General features: G+C 41.1%; 1 long non-coding RNA gene across 1 annotated transcript; it reads left to right on the top strand.

Moving 5' to 3' along the window:
• The first annotated feature begins 6,036 nt into the window (after positions 1–6,036).
• Positions 6,037–6,736, top strand: LOC144539935 (uncharacterized). Its single transcript, XR_013505164.1, has 2 exons — positions 6,037–6,244; positions 6,593–6,736. It is a non-coding gene; the product is annotated as an uncharacterized LOC144539935 (long non-coding RNA).
• Positions 6,737–27,806: the final 21,070 nt, after the last annotated feature.

Here is a 27,806-nt window from a genome sequence, read left to right as displayed (position 1 = left end):
AGAGAGAGAGAGAGAGAGACAGAGAGACAGGGAGAGAGAGAGAGACAGAGAGGGAGAGACAGGGAGAGAGAGAGAGAGAGAGAGAGACAGAGAGGGAGAGAGAGACAGGGAGAGAGAGAGAGACAGAGAGAGAGAGAGAGAGACAGAGAGGGAGAGAGAGACAGGGAGAGAGAGAGAGACAGAGAGGGAGAGACAGGGAGAGAGAGAGAGAGAGAGAGAGAGAGACAGAGAGGGAGAGAGAGACAGGGAGAGAGAGACAGGGAGAGAGAGAGAGAGAGACAGAGAGGGAGAGAGAAAGAGAGAGAGAGAGAGAGAGACAGAGAGGGAGAGACAGGGAGAGAGAGAGAGAGAGAGAGAGAGAGAGAGAGACAGAGAGGGAGAGAGAGACAGGGAGAGAGAGAGAGACAGAGAGGGAGAGAGAGAGACAGAGAGAGAGACCACCGTAAAGACTGTCAATCATCTGTGTATTCCTGCACTATCTGCACCGTGCAGATCTCGGTACATAGACATACTGTACATACAAACAGAACAGATACCTTTAAATACATTTGTAAAAAAAAAAAAAAAAAATAAAAAAAAAATTGTTGCAGTGTTTACACAGTTCTCACTTATTTGTATTTATATTTTTTAACTGCAATGTCCACATTTTTCTATTTTTATTTTAAGTTATCTTTACTTATCTGTATGTATATATATATATATATTTTTTTTTTATTTTTTTTATTTTTATTTTTTTCAGCAAAAGCACAATTTTTCTGTTTGTTTTTTTAAGTTAATTTTACCTATTCTTATTTATATATTTGATTGCAATGTTGCAATGTTATACAGCTCTGTTTACACATTTCTTTATTCTTGTATATCTTTAATTGTACGTACATTTTTTGTTTTTATTTCACACTTGCTTTGGCAATGTAAACGTATGTTTCCCATGCCAATAAAGCCCCTTTGAATTGAATTGAAAACTGAGAGAGAGAGAGATAGAGATAGAGAGAGAGAAGAAAATCATCTAACAGTACATTCCATTCACTTTTCATTGTATATTTACGTAACTCCTATTGTTTTGCCTCATGTTGCATAAGCAATCCGAACAAAAGCCTAGTATATAAACTCATTCACTCATGCACTGACAAATATTATCAGTCCTGCAGAAACCCTCTACCCACAGTTTTTTTTATCTTTTTTGTAACTGGCACTGGCCTCTCCCACACCCCCGCGTGTGGAAAATGATAGCCTGTGAGATTATGACACAGAAACCAATGTAAACCAATGAAAATGCATTTCAAAAATTTCAAGATGAACGTCTGCATCAATGGAAAATTCTCAGTAACAGCCAGACACAGGATGTTAGTATCAGCATGGAGTATCAGCAAATGGAGACTGTTATCACCTCTTCCTCCTCAGAAAAAATTAAAAAAAAACATGTCGTATTTCTGCGTGGTGGTAGGGCGATCAAGTTATATTTTCAGATGACGTAATGCTCAGCTCTGATCAACTCTTTTTTCTCAACTCTTGCTAACCTACAAAATTTCTGTCTGTTTCTGACTGAACTGATCATTACATTTTTTTTCATTCTGAATGAAATCATTCCGAAGGAAGATTGCCACACAAGTGTTTACATGAGCGCTAAATATAACGATCGCATTAAGATGCGCGTTTACATGCTCCACATTATGTAATCAGAATAAAAGTTTCTGACATGCGCAAAACACTGACTCCAGCTCTCTAACACGGGCTTACGTTTTTTAAAAGATGGACCTGCGTCGGTTATTTCTTCACTGCTGTTCTTTCTGATGAAGCAACAGTTTGATCAAAACATACGACTCCAGAAGTGTCAGAAAAAGACCAGAGCCATATAGAGAGAGAGTTGCGTCATCTCCGTTCTCTCCAATGGACCATTTTTTTTACAGCAATGGCGGATCGCGGAGCCTCTCAATAGTTCCCGGAAGTTAGCGGCTAATGCTAGCAGCGCAGTAGAGTTGCAGCGGAATGGACCGTTTGTGATGCACTTTGAAAGGATAAGATGTTTAAAGAATCAGATTGTATATTATCAGCACATCTGTATCAAATTAACATGTGCATTAAAGCATGTTAGTGGATTATCCCCCTCTAAATTAGTAGATTTAGGGAACATTAACAGATAACAGATTAGGCTAGGATACTGAATAAAGTTAGCAACACATAATGTTAACCACGAACAGCCTATTAATTATAAATTCCGTTCACTTAATGCCATTTCATCCAACGTTGTGGAATTAGAGAAAAAGACTTCTAAACGTGATTTTTTGCGGGGTGGGGGGAGTTAAATATTAGTTAAATATAACATTGGGGCATTTGTTTGTAGAGTGGTGGGTGGAGGTGGTGAAATGAGGATATCCATTTTGGAGTAAGAGCTAATAATAAAGTTAACGTTACACAATAATAAGGAAGAGAGCTATTTTTGTGATACATCGCTATTGATATGGATTTAGAGTGCGTATTTGAGACTTCAAAACAGTAAACAAAAACGTAACTTATGGGTTGAGTGTTTTTAGGCTTTGTGATTCTGTTGACTATTACCTGTCTATATTATGTTGCAGCTCAGCTGATTTTGGATTGATGGCAAAGGGAGAGGGAAGTTGGAGGACCTAAGTGAGATTGAAAACACAAGGTAAGTTTAAAATAGGCCAGCAATTTTGAAAAATGAATCATACTAGGCTAAATGGGGAATCATACTAAATACTAAAAGTATTATACTACAGTATTATATAAGTAATCATACTAAACATGTATTCTATTACTGTATTATATAAGTAATCTTATCTTGTTAGTGTATATTAGTAACCTGCTATAGGAGCACTGGGTGCTATGTGGTGGAGGAGCAGTGATGCCACAGGTCAGGAGTGCTGAGTGGACCATGGTGAGATTGAAAACACAACAAGGTATGTTTCAAATAAGTCAGCAATAAGCAATCATACTAAATGTGTATACTGCCATATTATATAAGGAATCATACTAACATTTTATATTAATTATAAGTAATCATACTGAATATGTAATATATATTATAAGTAATCATTTTAAGGAATCATACTGCAGTGATGCTGCATGCTGCATGTCAGGAGTGCTGCAGGGTGAGGACCAATGATGTTATAGGTCAGGAGTGGTGAGGACCAATGATGTTATAGGTCAGGAGTGGTGAGGACCAATGATGTTATAGGTCAGGAGTGGTGATGACCAATGATGTTATAGGTCAGGAGTGGTGAGGACCAATGATGTTATAGGTCAGGAGTGGTGAGGACCAATGATGTTACAGGTGGAGGAGCAGTAATGTTGGCTGGCTGCTGGTAGGTGGAGGAGCAGTAATGTTGGCTGGGTGCTGGTAGGTGGAGGAGCAGTGATGTTGGCTGGGTGCTGGTAGGTGGAGGAGCAGTAATGTTGGCTGGGTGCTGGTAGGTGGAGGAGCAGTAATGTTGGCTGGGTGCTGGTAGGTGGAGGAGCAGTGATGTTGGCTGGGTGCTGGTAGGTGGAGGAGCAGTGATGTTGGCTGGGTGCTGGAGCACTTGTAGGAGCAATGGTTAGTCCAAATGTTTCCATTGCAACGACTAATGGGTTCGATAGCACCTTTGGAGCTGTTTGGGGGTCGCCGGATGTTGAAGCTTGGCTACTGTTCACCTTCCTTTTCACCTTTTTGGATTGGCTCTTGCTTCCAAGATGGCCATCTTTTAAGTGTTGTTTTTTTCTGTCATTTCGTATTTTTTTTGCCTCAATTCTCAACCTCAGCCGTATGAATCTTTTAATGATTTTTTCTTGTACTCCACAGCATGATGGAAGCCTGCTGGAGAGTGCCTGAGCTTCTTTCTCCAAGACACCCACTGCGTTGGGGAGCTCCATGAGGAAGGAACCAGTCTTGGTCCTAAATAGTTCCTCAATTTTGTGAATGAAATCATAGGCTTCTTGGGAGGGATGACAAAGAGCACCTGCCTTGAACTCTTTTAAGTTCACTAAGATGCTGTTTTCTCCAGCAGGACTGTCATCATTGTGCTCTGTTGCAATTTTGCATTTTTCACAGATGCTGGCAAACCTGATGACTTTGTGGACGATGTAGCCTGCGAGATGGAAGAGAATACATTTCTCAGTTTTTGTGAGGTCAGGTGCTGCTCTGTTCACTGCCATCAGCTGTTCCACTCTGACTGACGGAGTGATATTTTGCTCCACTGTGTCCAGGAAGTCTGCCAAAAAGCTACTGTCGTCTTCCTGGTAGCTCCCAGACCTGATGGTGGTGAGGAACTGCCCCACAGATATGATTCTCAGTGCATGATGGAATTCCACTGGAGTTGGGACAGGATTTTTAGACCTCACACAGCTGAATGTATTTTCAAGGCAGTCTTGTGTGAACCTTGACATTAACACAAACCTGTGTCCTCGTGTCAGCATCTCCTCCTGTATGGCCAAAATTGATGTCGTTGCCATTATCACCCCTGTTTGAACAGGCTTCCAACCTCCCTTTTGACCAATCTTCATCCCACGGAACAGATGGACGATGTCCTGGAGGAAGGTGATGGCCTTTTGGTACTCCTCCATCTTGAGCCTGCTCAGGGCTGTAATTGGATGGCGAGATGACATGAGATCAAACCAATGATCAACTTGCTCCAGGAACCACGCTGTAGTCATGTAGGACGGAGGGCGGTTTTCTTGCTGCACCATGTATTTCAGCCCAGCACTTGTTGCCTTACTGAATACATGTAGAGCAGGACCAACCTTCATCTTATCAAAGTGACTTGGCTGGATGGCTGCAGCTGATAGATGGGGAGCTATTTTTAATGCCATCCCTTCTTGAAAGGTCAATAAGTCCTTAATAGGGACCACTGAAACCTCGTTGGAGAGGAGGTTCTCTTTGTTCACAATATCCTCAGGAATTATGAACACCTGTCCACGGACAAGGGCACTTTTTAGATTTTTTACCAGATGTGGGACATCAGGCATGAAATAGAGCTGCCTGTCTGGTGTTGCCGGATGTGGCGCTGATGTTTTATTGTGGTCGACCCCAAAGGATTTCCACATGGCCCGGTTAGGGCTATCCATGTCGGTGGTGACATCAAGCACATGTAGCCCTATGGATGCTGCCCTCTGTATTATTTCAATAATTATTGGCCTGTACTCTGCTCCATTGGTAGAATTGCCACTATAATGACATGCCACTACTTGCTTCCACCGTGTTGTGTTTCCAGCCAACATAAACACACAAGCATGTGTTGCTACTCCTGTGTGACCTGGTAAAGTCACATCACCATACAGTTTGCCGGAAAGCATGTGCAACTCCACACTTGGTGTGATTGCCATTTCATCCAAGGTCAACACACACTCCCTTTCAAGGTCTGTCAATCCATCTGCCTTCAGTTTTAGAAAATCAAAGACCTCTGTCAACACACCAGGCTCAAATTTAACACATTGCATCCTTCTTTGCAGGGTTCTTATTCCTGGCAGGGGAACCTGCAATTCCTGCAGGGTCTTGTAACCTGTTGGACCGGCAGCAAAGCGAATTTTTAACGCCTTCTTAATTGTGTCATTGCTCCATTTCATCCCTTTTGTGGTTAGTCTGCCTAATGCCTTAATTTGGTCTTTTGAAAAAGTTTTCTTTAATTTTTTGTCCCTAATTTTCATTGTCTTCTTGAGAGCTGCAGTTTCCTTCCTTATTTTTCTTAGTGCTGCCTTTGCTTTTTTGGTGATTTTTTCTTGTCTCTTTTTCAATAGATCCGATTGACTGGCTGCTGGCTGACTGGTATGCTGACTGGCTGCTGGCTGACTGGGTGGTGTCAGCTCTCCCTGTCTCTCCTCACTAGCCATGTCCTCTCTTTCTTCACTCTCACTTTCCCTTCTCTCAGTCTCCTCATCCCTTCTTTCCTCAATCTTTGAAACTGATGTAAGTAGAAGACATGGCACTGTTAATTTTTAAATATTCAAAATAATATTATATCACTTCAAAATATGAAATATTACTAATTATTAAGAGTTCATACTTATTATACCTGTGTCACCTTTAACACTATAGCTGTGATCAGCAGTTATAGGCTCTATATTTACAGGTCCAGGGGTGCATCGTGGTGCAGGGGCCCTCCTCTTTTTGACCACAGGGCGATGCACAAAGATGGTGGGAACAGCATCTGCTCTCAGCCTAGTCTTGCCCTTTTTGGTCTTGACAAACTGGTCTGCCTCAAAATGTGCCTGCAGAGTGACTTGAGTTTACTTCCCACACACAACAACTCAGGTTTGTCTACCCACATACACATCCCATAGTGGTTGAATGCACAGTATTAGGGAACACTTTATACTTACTGGACATGTATACACTCATTACATATATAAAAGACAACCAAGAACATGAGACAACTTTATACAAATTAATATCACATCAGTAACTGATGCCACTTGTCATACTTTGTTAAACATCAGCAGCAAAAGCTGTTGATGATCACAACTAATGAAGTTACATAACTTAAGTTGAGGAACAAAGACCACACCTCATCTCCCAAGGAAATTTCCCATCCAAGCCTATATAGGTGTGTCTAACCCTTTCTCCTCTGTCTTTTTCTCCCTCTCTCACTCTCTCTTTCAGCACAAGAACCACAGGGGGATTCAATGGAGCCTGAAGACTCCCTGCAATGAGACAGCACCCTCACCCTGCACCCTGAGTCTCAACTCCCTGGGTTTTACAAGCCTTTCCCTGTTCCTTATTTTTAATAAACCAAACATTACGCTTCCCAATGGTATGGTCTTTGTTTGTGAAAAAGTGCAAATGAAGTGTTTGAATATTATTACCTCGCATATTTTTTTGTTGTTGTGATCTTTAGTGATGGTAAGATTGCTCCTGCTGACTTGAGCCAACCATTTTTTTCTCCTCTCCGTGTCAGTGGGGAAACCGTACATTCGTACTCCTTTCTCCGAGTGATTGGAGCATCCCCATGCAGCACAGCAAACCATGGTGGAGACTATATGCAAGGACAACACGGAGGAAAGGGCACAGACAACCTGCTTGACATGCTATTCATGTTTCTGAGTTTATTAGAGATTTATTTAATGAATTCATTGCGGTAAATAAATGCATAGTAAAAAGACAAAAGATACATAAAATATATATATTTATATGTGTATAAATATATATGTGTTTTAATGTGTCCTGTCCTGTCTGGATGGGATGTGTTTTAATGTACCCTTTTTAATAAGCAGATTTCTGCTTAAGTCATTAAGATTACTTAGGCCCTCAGTTACCATGGGATTACTGAAACCACCATGAATTAAAGAAATGGTAGAAAATTAATCTAATCTGAATTTTGAAACATTCCTTCCCTTCCCCTCCCTTTAAATATATCAATAAACATTAGGATGCGATTGCTCTTGACTACCATACAAGTTTTACTTTTTAAAAAAACATTGATGTAACTACATACACATGTCGGTGTGCTATATAAATATTGTATATAAATATTGTAAATCAATGCATTTATTGACTACTAATTACCAAAAATCGCAGTTCTGTCTCTCTGTAGTTACGTTTTCAAATTGCCCGCCAAGTACTTCCTGGAACTATCTGAAGCTACGTGAATCACGTGACGACCAAGCATTTTGGACTTCCATTGACGCAACTCTCTCTCTATATGGCTCTGAAAAAGACGTTTTGTTTTCCCGCCGCAATGATTGGGTCCATTTGTAATTTTCCCCGCTGTAAACCGAAACTGGCCCGGAGAGGCGGAGTCAGGACTTGATATAAAAACGAGCTGCACCGCCCACATCAAGCCCGAGCGCCCCGGGGTTAATAACAAGCACATCCATTCCAATCCTCCCGGAAAAAAAGGGTAACGTGATTGACGTTACTTACGTTAAATGCGCGAGCGTGTGCAGAAAGAGGCGAGATAAAGAAAGTGATCGGAATGAGTAATTTTATCCATCGACCGGATTATGAAAGGGTTAAACACCCCTCTCAAACGGAATGACATTTCATTCGGATCGGCCAGTTTATTCTGATTGAGGCGTTTATATGAGGCATTTTTATTCTGATTGGGCTGCTATTCTGATTAAAAGGCTCCATGTAAACGCAGCTACTGATCCATCTGACTGATGTAGTGCTGTCAGCTTGTTAGCTAGCTAACCATAGTATCTGGTCAGCTAACCTCACTGTCTTGTTAACACATCTGATTAGCACACTAGCTAACGTATCTAGCAGCAGCTAGCGTTAGCATGTTCACATTAACATCAGTGTGTTTGCTGGCTAGTTAGCTAGCTAACAGTTTGTTCAGGTTAACTGAGCTGACTCTTCTCAAGCTACAACTCAGAGTGTTTTGGAGTAGAGACTAGGGCTAAAGACAAGACAGTTTACTGTGTCACAGTAACCAAATCCACCTTATCACACTATTCACTTTTACTGAGAACGTTACTGAATGGATCTACAGCCACACCACAACAAGCTGACTCAGGTATCTCACTTCTTGCCCCATTATTATATATTTAGAAATTATTTGTGCATGGTCAGTATTCTCCCATGGACCTCCATGATGGCGCCAGCCATGAGACTGGTGCCAAACCTGCAAAATCTGTCCGTAAGGAAGAAAGAGATCAGCAGGAGAGGACAGTTAGCCTACAGTCTTTAATTTTACTGTGCAGCATGGTGGTGTGTCCCCCCGACACTTCAACACTTTCCAGTCATTCCAAACATTGTCAGGGCGTCTCTTTGGAGACGTCCGGGTTCATGCCGGTCACTGATGATGTCACACAGCACAGTAAATCCACTCTCATTTCCTGACCGCTGAAAGCTACAGCAGGCTATCTGCCGCACTCAGAGACGGCTCACCAGTCATTTTCCGTAAGCCCTCACCACGTAAACCACCAGCCTCTCATTATGAATGACATGCGACTGGGAATGGATTTTCCTAACGGTGGTTGAACCACAATATAATGACAAACATTTTCTTGATTCTGTGATACATTGCTCATTCATTGCCTCTGATACAATGGGTCCATCAGTCAATGCAGGTACTTTTGCAAACAATTACAAACAGCAAACTGATGTTTTATTTTTCCCAGCCTGGTCACAAATAACCTGCTTTGTGCACAAAAACTGAGATAAATACGTTTCCCCACCATGAAAGAATTACACGGAGGAAGAACGACAAAAAGTTTTCATTTTCAGCAAAAGGTTTACGTAACCCTAACCCTAACCCCAACCACAGTTACTTGCCCAAACGTAGTGGCTAGCTAACCTTTCCTCACATGACAAACTGCAGAAACTGTTGTGTCCGGTTCCTGCTGCTGTCACATAATCCTTCCATGGTGGAGGAACGTAACCTCCACATTATTCCTGTCCACAACACGTAATGTGTGTTTCAAAGCTTGTGCTCATCTCGCGAAATTTTGTGAGACTGTTGTTTTTTCCTGTGGAAGGGAGGAACGGCTGAAAGGTCTCCTGTCTGCTCTCTCTCCTCACAGCACCCACCGCCGATGTGGGTGAGAACTGTGTGACCTCAACTAGGGGTGCGGTAACCTGTCTGCTAAATCAGCACATATTTCCACTCCTGAGGGCGGTGAACGGATCTGCCTTGGAACCATAAAACTCCAGCACACACCCCGTTTCTGCTAATCCTATTATGAGACTCATTGGGATGGGCTCAAACCGTATGAAACCTTCGATACAGACTCGGGGAACCTTTGGGAATCACATGGTGCTTTAGTCTAATGTTTATCTCTTGTTTTGCGTGCATCTGTGATGATATACAATATTTATTCACATTGATTGATTTCTTCTCATCTTTTCACGGGGCGTAGGTCGTCATGTTTGATACCGAACTGCTCAGGAATTGCGCTAATAATAATAATAATAATAATAAACTTATTAAACTTAAATAGCACCTTTCAAAACACGGTTACAAAGTGCTTTACAACAAAAACAGAACACATTAGAAGCACAGAGAGATTAGAATGAACTAAAAACCATAAAAATAGACACATTATGAACACAAAGGGAGTAAAAACAAGAAATTAAAATAAAATAAAATAAGTAGGCAGCTCAGGTAAAATCAGGAAATGCTTTCCGATAAAAGTACGTTTTAAGAAGAGACTTGAAAGAAGACACTGACTCAGACAGCCTTATTTCCAGTTATACTGTGTAGATCTGGGAGGCAAATTGAATGTTTCACGCATACTAAACTCTTTCCCGCCGTGCCTCCAGACGGACTTCACGCTGCACTGTGGTGCCAGTGAGCGTAAACAGCTCTGTGTCTGCCTGGCTCGCCTCGCTGAAACCAGCTCCACCACAAGCCAAGCAGCTTCATCTTGAAACTGGTCTGGTGAAACTCTACATCTGCCTGACACACACACACACGCACACACACGCACACACATACGCACACACTCCACTTCAGTGCGTCTGTTTGTGCATTCAAGTGCTAACGGATATATTGGAAAGACGAATTTCCTACTTGGAAATTTCACATGAACTCCCTCGAAAAGTCAGATGATTAAGTCGGAAACTCTGAGACATTTTTGCTACCGGAGTTTCCCAGTTATGACGCAACGGTGACCTTTAACCTTCTCGACAAGGTGACAAAAAAAACAAGTTTTCAATGAAAACGTCGCGCTACGAATATCACGCTCATTTGCATTTTACTCACTTGAGCTCAACTGCTCAACACCTTAACACCACTTTAGCCACTCGGACACATGAGACACTTTTTTAAATAGTTTTATATCTTCATAGTTTTTATAGTGTTATATTTATCTATATTGCCTTTATCTTTCCTACACCACTATATCCCTCGACTCAACTCACATAGGATGTTTTATTATTATTACACTGGACTTACCACTTTACTAGTCACTTTGGACACATCTTTTCTGCACTATTTTTATTTACTATGCTATACTTATTTACCTTATTATTCTTTATTACCTTATTTCCTGTACTTTGTTCTGCATTGTACTGTACACCGCTGCTGTGACACCCGAATTTCCCCTAGGGGATCAATAAAGTGCAACCTATCTATCTATCTATCTATCTATGATCTATCCATCTGTTTCTCCGCCTCACAAGCTCGGTTCTCATCTTGAGCTATCCCAGCATGCAGTGCACAGCGATCAGTCACTTGACATAGAAAATTAATGCAGGATAATTGGGTGCTTAGTGAATCACTTGCAGGTGTGACTGTGTCATTGGGAAGCTGATGCATCACGCATTCAACACATGCGATTCACCACGACACTTCAAACAACACATCACACACACACGAGTCAGTGCTTTGCAAGTCTATATACAGCCACGTCAGTTTCCTTTGATTATTCATCTCTTAGCTGATTTGTGTCTGTCCTTTGTTCCTGTAATTGTGTCAGCTGAAATATTGATCTAAGTATCGTTATTATATGCTCACAAAATCACCTACTCTTATACTACTCTATTCATCACAATTCTGTAGATCTGCCTCTTGTGTATTTCATGTTCACTTGTCATTACCTGATGATTGAGTGTGCCTTAGTTTAGTTAATAAATCTATATTCTGAAGTCGTTGTACACTGTGTGGGTTTAAATTCAAGCAAGCTCCGAATTCAGTCCTTCAGATGAGACCGGTTGGTGCTGTTTGTATCTTTAATTCTCACTGAAGCTAAATCACACTAAGTTAGCTAAACTAACACACTGAATTGTGTTTGAATTAATTTATTGTGGGCAAAAATTAACCAAACGTGTTAAAAGACTTAACGTGTTGCATTGACCCCAGAGGATGGCACTTGAAAGTGTTAAGGCCCTGACACACCAGGCCGACAGTCAGCCGTCGGCCAACGTCGGGCCATGGGTAAGCGTCGGTGTCCCTAGTTTTTGCGGTGTGTCCCGCACCGTCGGCACTAGTCGGACCCTGTCGGCGTCTTTTCGGCCGATTGAGCATGTTGAATTGGCGTCGGAGCCGTCGGTGAGAGAGATCACTCTGATTGGTAGTTCGTGTTTTGCCTCTGGTTGATTGGACCGATAAATTCCTTCAACATGTGGAACAAAGATTTTAATTGGAAGGGATGCTCATCATCCACTCCTTCACTTTGGCCTTAAGGGAATGAAAAGACTGAACTGCTTTGATTTGTTGAAGCAGTTTGTTCCACTCCAAAGCACCAGTATATAAAAATGTATTTGTTATGGACATTTCTGATATATACAAAGTAACTTGAAAGTATACCTGGGGGCCGCACAGTTGGCAATTCTCAAAACCATGTTTAGTTTAGTTTAAACAACCTTTGCTCCACTGTAAGCCATCCAAACAAGATGAGTCAAGATGAGTGCGGGGGTGGCGTTTCAGGACTATTCTCACTAATTTGTTTGGAGAAGTTTGTAGTTTATTCTTCAAATGCTGAGGAATACTGGAATAATCACAATGACATTAGACCAATGTCCCCGCTAGAATCTTCAAAGTCTCCCTATTTAGAAAGCTGGATTTTCTAGCAACAAGCTTTATCTTTCGTTTGATTTTCACTAAAACCTTTATACAGCCTTTGATCAGACACATAAGCAACTACTCACACGACACCACTGATTCATATCCACCTCCCATATCTTCTTCTAGCATTTGACCTAATACGTTCATACTAAAACCTCTTTCCTTAGCACTTATTTCTTATTTGTTTCCATATAGCACTTCTCTCTCTCATGATCTTTCCACAGTCACAGGAATATTGTCAGGGCTTTTGGCTCTAACCCTTACAAATAGAAATCGAAGCTTATTCTACTGCCGAGCTCAAAATGTAAATGTTAAATGTAAAAAAAAAGTGAAGGCAGTAACGCACATCTGTGTCGCATCAAAATGCCTCACATGTAATTATCCTATTTAACCAGGAAAGTCCCATTGAGGTTAAGAATCTCTTTTTCAAGGGAGACCTGGCCAAGACAGGCAGCAGCATAAATAAAAACACATCATTACAGACAGAAAACACACAAGGAGACAAAATTAAAAAGAACTAACCAGGTAAATTAAAAACATTGACATCTTAAGGAAACTGCCTCTAATTCTTTCATTTTGAATTTAAAAGCATGTAAGGAGATTAATTCATTGAGTTTCAAGTCATTCTGCAACGTATTCCATGCCGAGGGTGCAGAATACACAAATGCCCTTTTTCCAATTTCCGTACGGGCATTTGGGACAGAAAGCAGGAAGAAGTCCTGAGAACGCAAAGAGTGTTGTCCGGCACTTTTCTGCGTGATAAAGACACACAGGTAGCATGGGAGCAGACCAAGAATTGCCTTATATATAAAAGTGTACCAATGACAGAGCCTACGGGTGGCCAGAGCAGGCCGTCCTACCCGAGAGTACGGCCCAATCCCAATGTCCGCACTCACAGACTCACGGACTTTGACGCGCGTTCCCGACAAGTCCGCGAGGCTTCAGGACGTCCCACTGTGAAATCGGCTCACTGGCGGACTTTATGAGCCCTTTATGCAGACTTTCAGCAAGTCTGCATTTCTGTAGACTTTGCTTGAGGGAATTACCCACAGTTCATAGCGTTTGTGATGTTAATATTCATGTATGTGGAAAACATCAGCCAAATACACCCGATACAAAAGAAAACATAAAAACATAATTAAGGAAAAACCACAAAAAAACAATTAACAAGAACTTAGAGAGAAACAGGAATGAAACTACATGCAAGATACAGTTAAAAGAGAAAACACTGCAACATTAAAATAGAATGAACAGCTCATTTGAGAAAAAAGAAAATTAAGTTTTCCTAAATGTTTAAGAAGGATGTTAGATGCTGCTAATATAAGCAGCATGTACTATAGCCTTTTGCTTTCTTATGTGCTTATTTGTGCTCATTAAGCTTTATTAAAAGTACCTTTTGTTTTCAGTGTACCTCCTACTGTTTCTTTTTTGTTATCTTTTTTTTTTTTTTGACATATTTTTCATATTGTAATGATGTAGTGCAGGTTAACCTCTAGTAGAATGAAGTGTATTTTCTATGTCCATTAGCACAGTATAAACTGTACAATGTTGCAAAACATATACCTAGGGCTATTTAACATTATTCAACAACATTATTTTCATTTTAGCTTATTAATGCTGTTTAGACAAAAGCGCAAACAAAGAGTAAATTACAAATGGATTAATTGACGGGGGAAAGTAACGTCTGACGTCGTCAAGGCAACACGTGATGCCACAAAGTGCTGTCCCACTCCTCGTATACCATTTCGAGCCCTCGTGACTTCTCGCTCTCAGGCTCTACAGCTGCACACACACAGGTGATGTCAATTAAGTCCGTGAGGGTTCAGGGCTCGGTCCGTAGGGGAGACGTTGGGATTGGGCCTATAACTTCACAGTGGTGAGTCAGAGCTTTACAATTGGTAATGAACCTCAAGGAAGCATGGTAAGCTGTGCCAACCATATGAAGAGACTGAGCAGAGGTATGCATATAAAAGATCACCACAGTCCAACACAGATAAAAAAAGATTTAAAAAACCGTTGCAAGGAAGATTTAACTCTCCAAGTCACACATTTACCCGAGATTCTTCACTGTACTGCCTGATAACAGTGTATTAACCTGTGTGTTAACATATGGAAAAGTAATGAACACAATCAGAAGAGAATACGGGAACAATGGATCCGTTACCATGGAAAAAGTACACAATAATACCATAATAAGGAAGTGTCAGACTATTTAACAATGGGAAAAGTAGGGCAGTGGCGGCAGTCCAACTCGTAAAAAAAGACTCAAATCATCTCTTCATATTGCTCTGTGCTTGTAATTCTGTTTTTGTATTCTGACCATTATTCATTTAATGTAAGCCATGCTGACACATTTTGGCAATGCATGATGTGTTTACAAGGGCGTAACACTGGAATAAGATCACTGTAAACTATTGTAAAGTGTTGTTTTCCTCCGAGAAAGGAAACAGGATAAGAAGCATTCTATAAGTCCCTTTTCATGCATTAATCCTGCAGAGTGTGGAAGCAGAAGAACTGCTAAACAACTACAGATGTGACAGCAACTCCCCCCTTTTTCTGAGTTATTCATTTTCAGTGTTGGGCAAGTTACTCGGAAAATATAATCAATTACTTTTTACTGTATTTACTCATTTAAAAAGTAATCACATTACCTTACTAATTCCTCAGCAGCAGCAGCAATTAGTTCCAGGCCTACATACACCAAGAGAGACCAACGCACACCTAGAGACCAACACACACCTAGAGACCAACACACACCTAGAGACCTACACACACCTAGAGACCAACACACACCAAGAGACCAAAACACACCTAGAGACCAACACACACCTAGAGACCAACACACACCTAGAGACCAACACACACCAAGAGACCAAAACACACCTAGAGACCTACACACACCAAGAGAGATCAACACACACCAAGAGACCAAAACACACCTAGAGACCAACACACACCTAGAGACCTACACACACCTAGAGACCTACACACACCAAGAGAGACCAACACACACCTAGAGACCAACACACACCTAGAGACCAAAACACACCTAGAGACCAACACACACCTAGAGACCAACACACACCTAGAGACCAACACACACCTAGAGACCAACACACACCAAGAGACCAACACACACCTAGAGACCAACACACACCAAGAGACCAACACACACCTAGAGACCAACACACACCTAGAGACCAACACACACCTAGAGACCAACACACACCAAGAGACCAACACACACCTAGAGACCAAAACACACCTAGAGACCAACACACACCTAGAGACCAACACACACCTAGAGACCAACACACACCTAGAGACCAACACACACCAAGAGACCAACACACACCAAGAGACCAAAACACACCTAGAGACCAACACACACCTAGAGACCAACACACACCAAGAGACCAAAACACACTTAGAGACCAAAACACACCTAGAGACCAAAACACACCTAGAGACCAGCACACACCTAGAGACCAACACACACCAAGAGACCAAAACACACCTAGAGACCAACACACACCTAGAGACCAAAACACACCTAGAGACCAAAACACACCTAGAGACCAGCACACACCAAGAGAGACCAACACACACCTAGAGACCAGCACACACCAAGAGACCAACACACACCTAGAGACCAACACACACCAAGAGACCAACACACACCTAGAGACCTACACACACCAAGAGAGACCAACACACACACCTAGAGACCAGCACACACCAAGAGACCAACACACACCTAGAGACCAACACACACCAAGAGACCAACACACACCAAGAGACCAACACACACCTAGAGACCAAAACACACCTAGAGACCAACACACACCTAGATACCAAAACACACCTAGAGACCAACACACACCTAGAGACCAACACACACCAAGAGACCAAAACACACCTAGAGACCAAAACACACCAAGAGAGATCAACACACACCAAAAGACCAAAACACACCAAGAGACCAAAACACACCTAGAGACCAACACACACCTAGATACCAAAACACACCTAGAGACCAACACACACCTAGAGACCAACACACACCTAGAGACCAACACACACCAAGAGACCAAAACACACCTAGAGACCAAAACACACCAAGAGAGATCAACACACACCAAAAGACCAAAACACACCAAGAGACCAAAACACACCTAGAGACCAACACACACCTAGATACCAAAACACACCTAGAGACCAACACACACCTAGAGACCAACACACACCAAGAGACCAACACACACCTAGAGACCTACACACACCAAGAGAGACCAACACACACCAAAAGACCAAAACACACCAAGAGACCAAAACACACCTAGAGACCAACACACCAGAACACACCTAGAGACCAACACACCAGAACACACCTAGAGACCAACACACACCTAGAGACCTACACACACCAAGAGAGACCAACACACACCTAGAGACCAACACACACCTAGAGACCAACACACACCTAGAGACACAATAAAGTGCCTTGACCTCCACTTAAAACAGCGCTACACAGATAATTGGAATAACGGAATGAAAAACCAGAATAAACTTAAGCGCCATCACACACTTAACAGAGAAATAAAATTGCCCAAATACCTTCGCATTCATGAAGTTCAAGAAAGAAACATTTTTAGGAAATACAGACTTGGGGACCATAACCTGGAAATTGAAAAAAACCTTCCAGGTTTGGTCTTTGGGAGTCCAGGTTTGAAATAAAACTGGAAAACCAAAGAGCAGAGGCTCTGCAGCTCTGCAATCTCATGGAAATAGAGACAGAAATACACTTCCTGTTCTCATGTCCAATGACAAGATAAGAGAAACCTACGACCTGCTCTCTGTGCTACTATAAACCTATTTTATTATGAATATTGACTATACATTTCCAAGCTATCTGAATGAACATGAACAGATAACAATTGTTGATGTACAAAATGCACTATTATAATTTTTTAATATGTATAATATTTGACTTCTTAATATGATTGTTTATTGTTGATGATTATATTCTTTACAGAGCAAGAATTAGGACAATACCCACTAATTATCAAAACTGTGCACTGTGCTGATCTCTGTACAGAGACATACTGTACATACATGCAGAACAGATACATTTAAATAAATTGTCAGCAAAGGAAAGTCGGTGACTACGCTGCCGGAAACGGAGGAGAAAGAATACTTATTTTTTGGTAACAAAAAAATAGACTAATTGAAAGAATCTAGATAAATCCCATTTCTCTACAGTTGGTGGCGGTAACGCGCCGCATTTGGCTCCAATCTGCCAATAAAATACAAAAGAAGAAAGTGATCAGCCAAATCAGTAGCTAATCCAGCTAACCAGAAGTTAAAGTTTTTTGTGATTGCTTACACACTTGTTGTGGAATTTGGCTCATTGTGTCAAAACTACACACAAGCCAAATAAGACACAACACTTGGAGATAAACATCTCATGTCTATGTCAAAATGAAACTGCAATCAAAACCTAACAATCCTTTTTCAAAATGGCATTTTTGCAACAAAGTGATACACACATGCACCATTTGAATTACTCTTTCAAAGCAGCAACAACACACTGATGTACTTTATACAAAACACTGCTGTCTTTAGTACTTTGTATACCTTTTTAATTTTCTCATACAGGCTTCTGTGAAAGATTGTTCCAGTACAGTACATCTACTCAAATTCCAATGAACACAAAAATAGAAAGGCTTCAGAAAAAAAAAATATACAGCTTATTTTTTTGCCATTGCAGGTTTTTACAACAACAAAAAAACGAGTAGAATTACAGTACAGTAATCAATACAATATGTTACTGTAAACTCACGGAAACAAAAATAATTACAGTAAAATTACAGTGCAATGGTAAAACAAAAAATAGTATTGTAAGAGACTGTAAGGGATGGGGTGGATGGTTAATGGATCCCGCCTTCTGTTAGGGTCTGGCCACATCACAAGCAATGATAGCAATGAGTAATGTCATCAGAAATATGTCTCCGTCTATTGCCTGGTCCCCTTCTTTGTTCTCCTCCTCCTCCTCCTCCTCCTCCTCCTTCTCTCTTCCTCTACCTCTTCCTCTTCCTCTCGCTCTCACTGCCTCCATGTTTGCAAAGTTCTCACAAAAGAGGTGAGCTTACCTGAGGCCTATTTGTAGTGCTAAGGCTCAGACTGATTGGTGCTCAGTTAGTGTATATAAGTGTTTTCCTGTATGTGTGTGGGTGTTGCCAATTTGAGGTATGTTTTGCATTTTGAATAGAAGTGTTTTCCCAATGATTGCAAGAGATTTCATTTTTGAACGAAGTGTCTAATGTAAGAAACAGTGTGTAGTGTTTTGCAAGAAGTGTGTTGCAGAATTGCAAACAAAGTGCAAAGCAGAAAATGTGTTTGTACTTTTGGTGCCTTTGTTTAAGGCATGGTTACAAAAGTTAAGGTTTTGATGCTTTTGTCTAAGCATTCACTTTCAGTGTGTAAGCAATCGGCAAAAACTGTAATGACCAGCCAAGCCAGTAGCCGATCCAGCGGGTCGCTGGGTTAGACGCATGAGTTACCGCCTTGGTCGAACGAATAGTCGGCTTCTCATTTCCCACCGCCGGCCTCTCAGTTACCAGCGCCGGCTTATCATTGGCCAGATCAGTAGCTGGCTTCGGCAAGGATATAGCCTCCGCCGGCTTCTCAGTAGTCTTAATTTTGACCCTTACCCTGCGCCATAGAAGCAGATGAGCCATAGCCGCGGCGTCAGTGCTGCATGCATCGGTAAAACGGCGATATGATATAAATGTATAGATTTCACTTTTCACGCTTCAGTTTAATACAACGCATGATACTGGTCACTCTGCTCTGGAAAATACTTATTGGACAAACTGTGGGACAAAATGAGAGCGCTGCTGTCCCGGTGTGTAGATTAATGTCAATGGCGGAAAAACCAGATCTCCACTATCACAAACTACACATCCTTCCTGTAGCAGAACGTGTGCTGCCATTAAGGGTTGCCAGATAAGATATAAGTATCTGGTTAGATTTATAGTTCATATCTCCGAAACCTCGGACAGATCTCTTAGAAAAATAGGGTAGAACGCACATTTTGATGTATGATATGTCCATGTAACGTAAAAACTGTAGACGAAGAAAGGTGCCAAAAAAATGTCTGCCAGAAAAAAGACAATAGTAATAGTGTGCTTTACCTACAGCAAGCACACTAATGACCTGTATTATCATAAACCTGAATATTCAATGCTATAAAATTCTGTGTATTCCTGTCAGAGTTTGAGTTTCTTAGCTTCCAACTTGCAGCTTGAATAAACTGTCGAACTGCCAACTCTCGTTTCTTCAACACAAGCATGCCGTAAAAATGCTTCTTCTACAGCAGTGTCTGTAAAGGACGGAAGGATCTTATCTTTCAAAAAGGAAGTCACACGCTTGATAAGAATGACTGCGCAAGTTTCCATTAAACAAGATGCTCAGAGCTAAGACCTTTTCTCATAGTAACCTTCTGGAGAGTGGAATCATCTGTCATTTTTCATCAAATGTATATATTGTTGACATTATATTTACCATTTTTAATGGTAAAAATAATAATAACTTTTACAACAGAAATGTGTCTCTTTTAAAAAAAACAACTAAAACACATGTACAAAGGGTATTTGGCAATAGAAACAAGAGTACTCAATGAGAAAACCTTCAAGAGACAGTCAGTGAGCACCAACCGGGATTTCAACGTTGATTTCTAGTTGAAAACTGGGTGATATTCGGTCTGAACGTCAAATTGGATTGAACTTTGACCCCATCGCTGGCTCAGTTGTCATGACAACATTATGGAACTCTCTTATCCTAACGTCGATGAATTCTCTGAGCTCAAATTAAACGGTAATCAACAGCTCTGGAAGACCGTACTTTTGTAATAGACTGTAGAATAAAACGTACACTGAGGAGACAATTTATGCTATTTATCTAGACCTGGATAAAGACAATAGATTTACTTGAATGAAACTTCTTATTTAAAAAGAAAGAGTGAAAAATAACATTGCAAAATCAGTTAGTTACATAACATGTAGGTACATTAGGCTATTCTGCAGACTGGTTTACAAACTATTATTATTATTTTCCTTTCAAATGGTTAAATTTTCAATTAGTGCAATTAAGAAAATCTATTTGGTTACATGGCGTTATTAAAAGCAGACTGCAGCAGCTGGTTGGAGTCTGGAGGCTCCGACTCGCTTTCAGAACGGACACAACAATAAACTTCACAACCTGGGAATATTTGCATTACTTTGAACTGATGGAAGAAAAGGGTCAGAACATTACTGTTACTGTACATCTGAGAACTGAAAGCACCTGCCAATGTGTTGTGAGCGCTATCTGCTGTTTATCTTTTAGACCAGACATGATTAATCGAGGCCGCCTCTGTGATCATACGAGTTTACCATAAAGACGATCAGACCCCGAATAAATGAAAGCTGCTTGTTAAGTAGATAACAGATAAGTAGATGCCAGCAGTGTACTCGGTGATGATTTCTATAGCCTGCTAGTGAGAACATCACCAGAAGACATAAAGGTTGTGAAGTTTTTAAGCGGGTAACTTGAAAGCACTCGACTGAGTTACTTTTAATAAAGACTAACTTAGTAAAGTAACTAGTTGCTATTTAGAACTATAGCAACAAAGTAAAGTAACTAGATGAGAGCAAATGACTGAACCTCTGCGATGCGCTCTATAATCGCTCTAGTGTTTCTACTTTTTATGAGCGACAGCGTCCAGAATCAAAGTTGAGCGATGATGGGATGTTGGAGACTTTGCAGCGATGTGCATCGGCCGATCATAACTCGTTGTATTATTATCTTTTCGCCCTCTTTTCAACCAGCTAAAATGCGGTTACAACATCAACGTGTCACAAAACACAAATTTGTTTAATCATTTGGTAATTTGTTCAGATGTAGCTTGAAAGAGAGACTATATTGATTAGTGTGAAGGTATTTGTCCAAAGTCATATTGCACTGGTAGACATGTGAGAAATGTGGTCTACACGAAGACGTAATTTCAACGCATTTAATGTTTCATTTAAAATGTCATAAATATGGAACTATATAGGCTGTGTGCTGCCAACAAGAAGCTTCCAGGACATCGTAATGGGAACACTTCTATACATTAATGTAAAATAAGAAATTGCGCTTACTGCTGTAACGCGCATGCGCAAGTACTTAGTGGTACAGCTTCGACTACAACTGACACCCACAGTTATGTGGTGTATATAAGAGTTAAGGGTTGTATACTAAAAGATTTAATGCAACATGCAGTGCGTTTCAGTTGCCTATTGGTGAAGACGTAAACCTCATAACCACAACGTCTGCGGTTCAAATCCGGCTGTGGCCCCCATCTCTCTCTCCATTTACCTTTCCTGTCTTTGAACGTTGAACGTTCACATTTAGACCATATTTCACCGGTGTAATATCCCGGTGAAATATGGTCTAAATGTGAAATAGTCGGTGAAAAAACGTTCACTTTTGAACCTGTTTTGAACGTCTTTTCACCGGTGACCACAGTCATTTTTTTAAACGTCTTTTCAACGGAAAAATGCTCACTGGGTTGTAAATATTAGTATCTAGTAGCTTTACGAATTAAAATACTTGAACAATTAAAAAGTATCTTGTACTTTTACAAATCATTATACCTTAAAATTAAAATTCACCACTGTGATAACGGCTGAAAGACTTGCTTACCCCGTTAAAGCGTGCGTTCACAGGCGGAGCGGGTTCAGTCTGACTGACGGCTGCTTCCCTCTCAGTGGTTTGATATCGGCCCGGTCAATCAATTCAGCAGAGCGGGTGAGCAGCATCAGCTTGTCATAAGTAGACTACCTCGTGAAGGGAAAAGGAAGCTACTTATATTACACACACACACACACACACACACACACACGCACACACACACACAGATAGAGAGAGAGACATACACATAAACACACATTCATCCATACAGACACTTACTCACTTTATATCTTTCCCCTCCTTCCTTACTACCTCCCTCCCTCTCCCTCTTTTAGTCTCTCTCCCTCTCTCTCTCTCTCTCTCTCTCTCTCTCTCTCTCTCTCTCACACACACACACACACACACACACACACCCTGGTTCCTCTGAACTGGAAAGACCTCCTGAACCCAAGAAAATCTCGTCACTTGTATCAACACTGCAGTCACTGCAGGCTGGGAAGCTTTCATTCCATGGAAGTCGTGTGTGTGTGTGTGTGTGTGTGTGTGTGTGTGTGTGTGTGGGTGTGTGTGTGTGTGTGTGTGTGTGTGTGTGCAAAGGCGTAGCGGACACGGGGTACGCGGGGGGCACGTCTCACGTAGTTCCTGTATCTGTCCCCTCTGTCCCCCGCACTTTATTCCAAAGTTCAGCGCTAATTCCTACTCAGAATTCAATCTCTCTCTCTCTCTCTCTCTCTCTCTCTCTCTCTCTCTCTCTCTCTCTCTCTCTCTCTCTCTCTCTCTTCTTAAGGGAAACAATAATACTTGTATGATAGCAGTTTGCACTTGTATTTGTCAGTTTCATTCCTCCTTTCCCCCTCTGTTTTCTTTACAAATCGCACTCTGCTGCCGTTTCTAATATTAAGTCATTTCCAAGAATAAGTGCGCTTACAGTATTTCTATAATAACTCAGTCCTATAGTCCTATAACTGCTTTAGGCCCGGATCTACTAAAGGTTTGCGCCACCGCAAATCGCATTGCGGGTGCTAAAACCTTGTTTTCTGATCTACTAAGACGGCCGTTTTTTGCGGTGTGGTCTAATTGCATATGCATTTGTGGATGTACCAAGGCTGAGGCGCAAAATAAAGGGATCGATTTATGGAAATTGGTAGTGGACGTGATTTATCAAGAGGCGGTGGCCGTTAACACCTGCTGATTGCGCATGGCAAAGCATGTCTTATCATTTTGCGCATAAGATAGCTCTGCTGGAACTGTCTCTGGAGCCGGTCTAAGATCAAAGTGACAGTCATCTACACAGCATAATGCAGTCATTAGATAGCAGGGTTTAAACAACTTAAAAATGTACAATTTAAGTCTCATTGGCAGAGTAGCAGAATACGCACTCAATATTCAGACTATTACCTAAATATAAAAAAAAGAAAAGCTGCACGCTCTTCTCTGGAGCGTGCAACTTTCTCTTGGCTGACACTGAGAGGCGCAGAAACACGTTTGGGTGCTTCACTTAGACTATGACTAATTGACTAAGAGAGCTAAGGATGTCTAGTTCTTTACACTTCCATGTAAGTTCCTACCACTCACAATAATCAGTTAAAATGACTAATCTGAAACTGATAAGCAGTTAGATCAACTTGATATTTAAAGTTCAATCAATAACATTTTTATTATACTAACAAGGAAATTCAAGTTGTAGGAACTAAATGCCTAGTTGAGGTGACATTACATTATGAGTCAAACCAACAAACATGTATTTCTATCTTTTGTTGCACAAACAAGGAAACAAGTTATTTCAACTAAGCACCTTAGTTGAATCAACATAATATTTTAAGGCAGCCAGGTTACTTTTTCAGTAAAAGTTGACCTCACTGGCAATCTTAAGTTTGATCAATACCTTGAATAGTATTATTTGCCAAGTCAACTAAATCACTTATTTTCTAACAGGACTGAGTGGAATGCATTCATAAACAAGAAATCACTTTTTTTAAAAATAGTATTTATTTTGACCTCAACAACTCAAGTTCATACACAAATATTTTTTTTGTTTTTTTTCCAAATCAGAGTTCAGACATTATAAAATTCCGAACAACATGCTGAAAAATGCCAAATCTTAAAAGATTTTTTTTCAAATTGAGGTGCTTAACATTACCAGACATATAACTGCAACACTACAAAATTCAAACAAAATTTTGTAGGCTAAACAGTCAGACAACTACACTCCTAAGAGTATAATACATGTGATAAAGTAAAAGCATAATTAGAAAATTCTAAAAGCTTAACAGTTGCACTTGAAAATGGTAAAAGTTTTAAGTGCTGTTCAATTGGAGGAACTTTGTTTTGAATAGCAGCATTTCTATTTCTATTTCTATTCTATTTTCTCTAACCTATCTACAAAACGTCATGGTCCCAGCCTAGCCCGTGTTTTCCTTGTGTTTCCCTTTCCCTGTGTTCCCGTCTGTCTCTCTCTCTCGCGTGGTCTCCCCTCGTTCTCCTGGCTCCCAGCTCAGCTCGTCCTACACATCTGCCTGCAATCAGCTCGTCTCCAGTCTCCTCCCCTGCTTCCCATCATCTCATCAGCCCACAGCATATCATCCCCGGCTTGCCATCCACTCGCCGCCAGATTGTTCCGCCTTGTTCGTGGTAGCTACTCTCTCGGCCCCTCGGTATCTAGTATACCTGAGGTTAATCCTGTGTTTCCTCGTGCCTGTTTCCTAACAGTGTTTTCCCTGTGTCCAGGATTCCTCGTGCCCTCTCCTCTGCGTGTTACCTCGCATGCCCACGCCTTTCCAGCCAGCCTGTCTGCTCATCTGTTCGTCTGCCTGCCGGTCAGCTCGGCCCGGATCACCCACACCACTCCGCCTCGCTGTCTCCGGTCTCTACCCGCCTCTTCGTCCCATTCCCCAAACTAACCACCAGCCTTCTAATAAACCCTTTTTTCCATCTCCATCCACCTTTGTCCGTGTCTGCATTTGGGTCCTAGAAACAAACCGTAACACAAAAAGCATTTTCTGTCACTGACAGGACTTGATGCTTTATTTGTGTGCGTTAAAGTGTGTGATTTGTGTACTCAGGGATGGGGCAAATTCAGTTTTAATTCAATCCATTCCGATTTTGAATAGAAATGGCAATTCCTTAGTTGAAATTCGGCCAATTATTTAAAATGTTTTTTCATCATTTATTTTTGCATTCTGAATTTACATTTACTACTGTGACATCACAGATTGGGGTGGAGCAGATTGTGGAGCAGGGTGAAAATATCAACCACTAGAGTACCAAAATGACCGTGTGTGTAGTTAATCTCCGCAGTGCGTGAGCCGTGGCTGTTCACTTTGTTTTACTCACTACCATTCAGGAACCTGCTGATTTCATTTTCTAGTCATATTATGCTTCAGTAAACCAGAAATATTAACATTTAACCTTTAAGAAAAAATAAATTCCATATGCATTTCTTAGTGTGCCCTTCAAAAGTGTTACGTATGTGTAACGCACCTCACAGACTTGGATGAAGTTGGAGGGATCCTCTCTCAGGCAGTCCAAGCAACGCTGCAGCTCTTCTCTTCTGGTTGGAAGTCTATAACACAGAAGAACAGTAAAGGAAGAGACACTTTGTCCCAACTGTAGCAATCAAGACCTGAAGATGGAATGTAAGCATACTTGTATAGGTTATTTTTGACAGGATGAGTAACAATAAGGTAAATAGCAAAATACACAGGAGAAAAACACCTCAAACAAACTAAAGTCTGTCTGTCGCTGCTCTAGCCGTGCTGTAAACACAGCTGGTGGACATTAGCATCCGCAACCAGAACGTGATGTGAGCACCACCCATTGAGAACGCACATGCAACTGACCCAGAAGACATTTGTTAGTTTCTGATAATCACCAGATAACATCACCCCACTCTTTTACAAGTGATGTCACAACTTGACTATCCTTACTTGAACATCAAGGGACTGAAGCAGACTGTGAAGCTTGGTACTGCTCCAGCAGTGTTGGAAAATACTTGTCAAGTCCATCTAAGAAAGACTGGTGGAGATCAACAGAAACCAGGCGCATGAACTCTGCAGCAATCTGCAAAGAGAACAAGAAACTCCTCATTAGTGCCATCCCTGAAACACACTGATGGTGAAAGGTTGTAAGTGAATACACCACAGGTTTTACCCAAATAAAGCATCAAAGAAGCCCTATACTGAAACTGTCCGCAGAGTGTTATAACATTCACTAGAGGGGAACCCGTGAACTTAAGGTCTCCTCAAATTATAACATTGGTCCGTTGAAAATGTGCTAAGGCAACATAATTGTAACCCTGACAACTCTGTTTTAGCTCTCAAGCACTGCATGACTCAGCCATTGTTTATATTTGTGATTTATAACATTGAAATTGTAGGCTTTAATCAGTCTAAATAAATGTCAAATTGAATGGTATGCAAGATGAACAAAAATCTGGAGTGATTTAAGCTGGCAACCAATCAGATGCTCCTGGTGTTGTGCCTTTGAGGAAGGCCTGAAGCCCTCTAGCTGCTCCCAGGCACTATACAGCAGCTGCCCTCTGCTCTGGCCTCTCCAGCCTGTTTGTCTGCATGTGCGTGTCTTTGAGGAGGGGGGGTTGGTTTACTGCACGACATAAACTACTTCTTATATAAAGGCCATGTATATTTTAACATCAAAACAATACATGGGGAAAATGATTGTTAAATATTGCAGAAAATATAAATCACATGACAAAAATGACCTGTCTTTCTGAAAGCAGTGCTGGCCATCTGTCTGCAGCTTCAGACACTGGAGGCTCGCCGTCAACGATCTCCTTCCTCCGCAAGGCAAAGGCGCTCCCCATCAATGCATCGACCATTTTCCAGTCTCTCTTCTTTATCTGCATCTCCTCTATCAGAGTTATTCTCTCATCTTCAAGGCTGTTCGGAGTCTGTCCTTGAGGAATATCTGGCAGGAAGTTGATCTCGGACCGCTTTGCTTTCTTCATCTTCTTGGTTCCCTTGCCTAAATCTGACGACCTCTTTTGATTGACTGTAAGCTCTGGGCATCGCAGCTAAAAATATAATAGGCTTACCTCAGTGGACCAGTTCACCGATCATCAAAGGCAGCAGTCTTAATAGAGTCCAGTTCTCATGTCCATTTCCACCAATTGATCCATTTACTTTAAACATCTGGGGTATTCTCTGTGGCTGGTTAGTCTTATCAGAGAATGAGTATGGGAAGTTCTGAATAGCAGTATTTAATTCATCCAAAGTAAAGTAATTATTTGAAATCAACTTCTTCTTCTTCAACTAAGTTCAGCAGGCACAATTCCCTCCAAAAGGTCGTGCAGAAAGTCCGGCGGGAACCCGGTTACTGTGTGAAAGTAAGTCAACCTGTTCAAAACACAGTCTCTTTTAACGCCATTTACACATTGTACATTTTCATTTTGTCTAAGGTCCACAATATTGGCTTCATGGGACAATTTTGTCCTGAGAGGAAATAATCCACTTTTTACTTCAGTTGTCTGAATATCCTCACGACTGACTAAACAAAAATCTGCAAAATTTATCTACACTGAACAAAAATATAAACGCAACACTTTTGGTTTTGCTCCCATTTTTCAAGAGTTGAAATAAAAGATCTAAGATTTTTTCTATGCACACAAAAGGCTTATTGCTCTCAAATTTTGTT

The sequence above is a fragment of the Centroberyx gerrardi genome, chromosome 10 (genome assembly GCF_048128805.1).
Source record: "Centroberyx gerrardi isolate f3 chromosome 10, fCenGer3.hap1.cur.20231027, whole genome shotgun sequence".
Taxonomy (NCBI): Eukaryota; Metazoa; Chordata; class Actinopteri; order Beryciformes; family Berycidae; genus Centroberyx; species Centroberyx gerrardi.
The sequence above is the reverse complement of the archived record's forward strand: the minus strand, read 5'-3'. Positions and strand labels throughout refer to the sequence as shown.